Genomic DNA, 6,575 nt, shown 5'->3' with positions numbered 1-6,575 from the left:
CTGCAGTCACTGCTATGGACGGCGGGAACTCCACGAATTATAACAATTTTCACTGGAAGATGGTTTCTTGCTTTTCCGTTCCCTTTAAGGAGGAGGCAGCTCCAGGCACAGAATGACATCACCATGGCCATGCGCACGCGCAAAATTAGTCTGGACCCTTCAGTCCGTGCACTTTAGGAAGCAAAGACACGCGCGTATTTCGCACAATAACATAACAAAAGGTAGTGGCATTTTCTTAAAAAATGACCGGACGTGATGACGTTCATCATGCTCCCAGCATGCCACGTGTGTGTGTGTGTTCATGAGAGAATAATAATTTGATTAGGAGGTATATAGGGGTGTAATATGCATTAGGTAATTTAATTTGTCATTTTTTTTATAATATATGGTATTTATGGATAGTGTATTGTAATTATTATACTGGGATTTATATAAATCATAGGGATTTTAAGAAAAACCTTTATTATGTGATGCCGTACAGTACAACCAAAATCATAGGGATTTTATTCAAATAGGCTGTTTATATATAGAAAATGTATGACTCGTATTTTCACAGGAGAGAGAGAGAGCGAGACCTCTTTACAACTCTCTCAGGTCAGGCAACTATTTATACCACTATAGGAGGGTCAACTAGTAAGTCGAGGTGAAGTTTTGGTGGGGCACTCGCTACCTAGGTGCTATTAAGTTTGGGCGAGAGTACATTGTAGAAATTTCATCTTTGTGTTCCTTTTCTTGTTCCAAATCACATCAAATATTCACTAATGTGTACTCTGCTGTTCGTACATCTGGCTGTGCATGTAAAACTGGCCCCCAAATCCTAGATCACCTCCAAAACCTCACTTTTTGGCTGATTCAGTAAAACATGCAGGAGCGCCTGCTTTCCCAACGTGCGCCCAGGCACTTCTCCTGGGGGCGCGTTTCTCAATTTAAATTAAGCATCGGCACTGACGGCGGCTGTCAGTGGGTCCGACTGCCGATGCTTAATTTTACCAGCAAAATTGAGCATCCATTTTCGAACCCGCTGACTGGCGGACAGATTTTTTTTTTTATTTTTGGTGCCTCCGACTTAATATCACTATGATATTAAGTTGGAGGGTGCACAGAAAAGCATTTTTTTATGCTTTTCTGTACACTTTCCCGGTGCTTTCTAAGGTTAATGCCTGCCCTTGGCGTTAATTTCCGAGAGTAAAATGTGTAGCTTGCTCCTGATAAAATCCCAAACATAAACAAACATACAAAAAAATCTCTCAAAAGCATCATAACTTTTACCTGATAGCAAGGTTAGTAGCGTTGACTACTGGTGTTGTTGTTAGAGCAATCCATAACACCTCCAGGAACATGGTACAGACCTCCAGACAGGGTTTGGTGAGGGTTTCAGGTGGGGCGGGTTTGTGGTAGGTGGGCCAGATGGAATGGGGGAGAAAAGGCCTGGATCCATTCTTTAAATTTTAAATTGCTTTGGGGGCGGGGGCAGCAGAGGTATTGTGCTGCTATGGCCCACGGTGTTTAATTCTTTTGCGGGTAGAGGCCAGGATCAGAAGATATATTCTCACATAGTTTTTATTCTTGTAGCGGGTTGAGGACGAAAGGCCTGCTGGCTATTTTTTTTTTCTTCTTCTTCATCGGCTATATTAAGTATATAGCCAGTTAAATTCTAAATCAGGGCTTCCCAAACTTTTAGCTAATGTGACCACAAGACAATAACCAAAACCAATCAGCAGGGGGTGGTCTGTCTTCAACAGTTACTCCACGATCATGCTCTCCATACTCCAGGAGTACTCTTCTCTCAACTTCCACCCATTCCAGAGGACCTCCTCCCATTCCAGCTGATCCTCTGTTGTATCCCCCAGCTCCTCCTCTCACCCCTTCCCACCTTTTGTACATCCCTCCAACTGATCCCCTCTCACACTAAAAGCCTTCTTTTAACTCTCTACACCTGATCTGTCATCCTCTCCCTGTTATCGCCTCCTCCTCCTTACCTCTATCTTACTTCTTCCTCTTCAACATTTCTTCCATTTCATCCTGCCACACCAGTCGCAACTGTTGTACTTTGGACATTGAGGCATGGGCCCTTGGTCGCTGCAAGAGATGGCACCTCCCCAGGGTGGAGCCCTGCAGGGACTTGCAGCGATAGGCTAGCTCCGAGCAGAGATGGACACAGAGAAGTTAGTTTTTATTATACTGCAATGTAGATGGTAACCCGAGGAACGGGTAATGATCCCAGTCAGAAGAGGAGATGTCTGATGGCAATGTTCCGTCTGAAGGCTGCAGAGTGGAAAAGGCAGTTCCACAGTCTCACCAGGTCCCGAGAGGGAGATGGGTCCGGTAGTGGTCCATGAAGTGGGGTAGGCCGAGAACCCAGGCCTAGATGGAAAGGCCAGTGAGAGTAGATCCGATAGTGGTCCACAGTGCGGGGTAGGCCGAGGATCTATGGAGAGATGAGACAATGCAGAGACAGAACTGGAGCGGTAGTACTCACTCTGATGCTGGCAGTTGTAGTAGGAGAGAACCCCTGAGGAGCGGCGATTCAGGATGAAATAAGGCCCCCGAGGAGCGGGTACCTTAGGCATCCTTGTAGGTGGTAGGCAACCCCAGAGGTTAGACAGGAGCGAGGCAAGGTCCCCGAGGAGTGGGTACCTTAGGCATCCTTGTTGGTAGCAGATAACCCTGGAGGGTGTAGAGGAGCGAGGCAAGGCCCCCGTGGAGCAGGTCGTAAGTCGTCCTGGAGCAAGAGTACACAGAGCGGAAGCGTCTGGTAACATAGAGAGATCAGCATGGAGGATTCCTTGCTAACTCGTATTAGGAATCTTTTTTTTTTTTAATTTATACTTTATTGATTTTTCATACATATAACAAACCCAACAATGCTGTTTAGTATATTAACAATAAATCATTGAGCAAAACAATCGTCGGCCTGTCATGTCTTTCAGTGGTATGCCAAATGTCCATTCACGGTGTTCTTCGTCCACTGCTCTTGCTCTTTCCGTTCCCTTTATTTCCTTTATACCCCCTCCCTCCTTTCCCTCCCCACTCCCGAGCTCTACCCTTAGTTATCGTTATAATTACCCTTGGATATAAACAAGAAGATTAAATACCATTGCATAATACAACATAGTCATTCATGTAAGTGGTATATAGGCAGATTAATCAAATCAGATGAGGAGAAGTATCTTGATAAGGAAAGGACCTGTTGTGGCTCCGGGTCGGCCCCGGCCGCTTCACTCACAGTTGCGCGGTTCCGCTCCGCTCCAGCCCTCCCCGGGCCTCCGAGGACCCGTGCCGCCACGTTTCCGGCGTCCCCACGCGGCGCCCAGGCCTGCCTCCGCTTCCCCTGTGCTGCTGCCGCGCCGCCGAAGCAGCCGGCGTCTTGCCGCGGCTGGCTCCGCCCCCTAGGGGCACGCGCGCGTCTCGGCCCGGGATTTAAAGGGCCAGGCGCGGGGAACCTGCCTCCACCCTCCAGTGACGTCAGACGCGACTGGGCTACTTAAGCCCTGCAGCCCCTCTCCTCAGAGCCTTGCAACGAGGTTCCCAGGTTCGTCCTGCTCCCAGTTGCTGTGTTCCTGCTCGTCGCTTGTTCTCCTGGTTTTCGACTTCGGATTGGCTTGTGGTTCTTCCTGGCTCCTGACTCTGGTTTGGCTTCGGTGACTTCTGGCTCTCGACTCGGCTTGGCTTTCGGTACTTCTCTGGCTCTTGACTTGGACTGGCTGACGACGATCCCCTGGCTCTAGACGCGGACTGGCTGACGGCGATTCTCCGGCACCTGACCCTGGCCTGGTGAGCAACGACTCCGTCGGTAGAGATCTCCTAAGTCCCAGCGGCCGGGTTCCTACGGGCTCCTCCCGGGGGGACACCGGCTTCCAGGGTGAATCGCCTAAGTCCCAGCGGCCGGACTCCTACGAGCTCCTCTCGGGGGAGTACCGGCTTCCAGGGCGAAGATCCTCTTCCACCGGGTCAGCCTCTCCTCCTGGCCCTTGGTCGCATAGGGCCCTTCATGTCTTCCTCTCAGCTGTCCGCGAGCCTATCTTCGCCGCCTCCCGGTTGGAACCGGTGTCTCTACCTCTCTAAGGTATTCCATCTCCTGGTTCCGATCGGCCCAAGGGTCCACGAAGCTTACAGGACCATATTTGGAGAGATAACCAACATATTCTGGTCGGATGTGCCTAGAAAAAACAGGGCAAAGTAGCTACCATCAACATCATCGGGTGAACCATTGCTCCAAGGGATCCCATATCTTCACACTCCCCTGTTTAAGGTTTCTTAGCGTAGCTATCCCCAAGTTAGTCTTCCATAATTTGTGTAATCTTTGCCTTACACTATCCTCAGAAGGTAGATTACTAGTTTTCCACAATTTTGCCAGCTCACACCGGGCTCCAATTAAAATAAGATGTGCCAATTTCCATTGGTCAGGTGTAATAGCTATGGGTAAATTTAAGAGAACATTCTCAGGTTTCAGTACAATTGAGGTCCCTATGATTTGGGTGAAAATTTGCATAATGCAAGACCAAAAATTGGCTACCCTGGGACAGGACCGCCACATGTGATAGAATGTATCTATTTGTCCACATCCCTTCCAACATAAGGGACTATGGGAGGACGCAAATTTGTGGATTTTATCAGGAGCAAGGTACCATCTAAGCAATATCTTATAACAATTTTCAGCTAAAGGAGTGTATTGAGATCCTTTCTTAATAGCCATGAAAATACTATCCCAGATATCCTCTGTGGCCAATTTACCAATGTCAGCTTCCCATGCTTTCATGTAGGCCGGCTTGACAGTGGGTTCCTTATTGAGAAAATTGTAGGACCGGGAGATTCCCTTTTTTAAGGAGTCTGCATGGTCACACCAATGCTCAAATTGGGTTTTCCCCAACTCTAGGTCCTTGCTAATCCCCTCCATTAAAAATAGATGCCGGACCTGTAGATATGCAAAAACATCATTTGGGGATAGCTGGTATTGCTCCTGCAACACCTGAAACGAGATTATAGTTCCCTGCACCCAGAGATGTCCGAAGCTAGTGATTCCTCTTGCTTCCCATGTTCGAAAAGAGTTCAACTGCCCCTCCCCCTTCTGTAAGAGGGTATTAGTGACAATACTGGAGCTATAGAAATATTTTCTGTCCCCCACTAAATGTTTCTTCCACGTCTCCCATATGGAAAGTGTGGTTTGGACTGGCATAGGAATGTGTCGTAATGGGATCCATGTCTCCCGAGGCAGCCACATGAGGGTACAAAGTGGCATTCTACCCACCAGAAACTGTTCAACTACCCCCCATTGTTTTTCCCCCTTTCTATGCCAATCCAGAACCGCCCTAAGTTGAGCTGCTGCATAATACCATCGTAAGTTGGGTATGCCCAGCCCGCCCCTCAACTTAGGACGATACATAATCATTTGGGATACCCTTGGTGGTCGACGCCGCCAGATATAGGAAAAAATCTTCTGTTGCCATTTTTTAAGAATCACATTGGATATAGGTATGGGAAGAGATTGAAATAAGTATCCCAACCTGGGTAGGACATTCATTTTGATGGATATAAGACATAAGACATAAGAAAATGCCATACTGGGTCAGACCAAGGGTCCATCAAGCCCAGCATCCTGTTTCCAACAGTGGCCAATCCAGGCCATAAGAACCTGGCAAGTACCCAAAAACTAAGTCTATTCCATGCTAAAGAGGTTAGGGCTCTTCAGCTTAGAGAAAGGAAGATATGATAGAAGTCCATAAAATAACAAATGGAATGGAACGTGTGAATGTAAATTGGTTTACTCGTTCAAAAAGTAGAAAGACTAGGAGACATGCAATAAAGTTACTAAGTGGTACATTTAAAACAAAATGTTTTTTTTTTCACTCAGCACATAATTAAACTCTGGAATTTGTTGCCAGAAGAGATAGCAAAAGCTATTAGTATAGTTGGATTTAAACAAGGTTTGGACAAGCAAAGTCCATAAACCATTACTAAGGTGGACTTGAGGAAAATCACTGCTCGCTCTTGGGATAAGCAGCATGGAATCAGTCCACCCCTTGGGATCCTGCCAGGTACTTGTAACCTGGATTGTCAACTGTTGGAAACAGGATACTGGGCTTGATAGATCTTTGGTTTGATCCAGTATGGCAAATCTTATGTTTTTAAGGTTACGCGCAGATCTTCCCAGTATGCAGTACACCTGTTATGTGCACGACCGGCAGGGAATGCTATATTTCTGGTAAACCCAGCCTTAGGATCTAGTCACACAGGTTTATTTGTTTATGTATTTATTTAAAAATGGTCCATAATACTGTAGTTTAAATTGTATTAGGGCGACTGTGTAAGAGATACTTGAATTGGAGTGCTACTTGATGGGGTTAGTGATGCGCTGTCATAGTACTATTTAAAAAAACCCAAAAAACAAACGAGACAAACACTTAGTGTGGCGATATAAAGCAAATAAAAAAATTTAGTATGTAGATGCCACTGGATCTACTGAAGTGGAAAGAAAGACAGGCTAAAACAATCAACCCTCTTTGATATCTATATCTGTTATGTCCAAGCAGGAAGTGACAGGGGTAGCCAATCAGACTTGATATTTGTGGCGACCA

This window comes from Rhinatrema bivittatum, chromosome 6, assembly GCF_901001135.1.
Source record: "Rhinatrema bivittatum chromosome 6, aRhiBiv1.1, whole genome shotgun sequence".
In the NCBI taxonomy this organism is placed as follows: domain Eukaryota; kingdom Metazoa; phylum Chordata; class Amphibia; order Gymnophiona; family Rhinatrematidae; genus Rhinatrema; species Rhinatrema bivittatum.
This window is presented reverse-complemented; position numbering follows the sequence as displayed.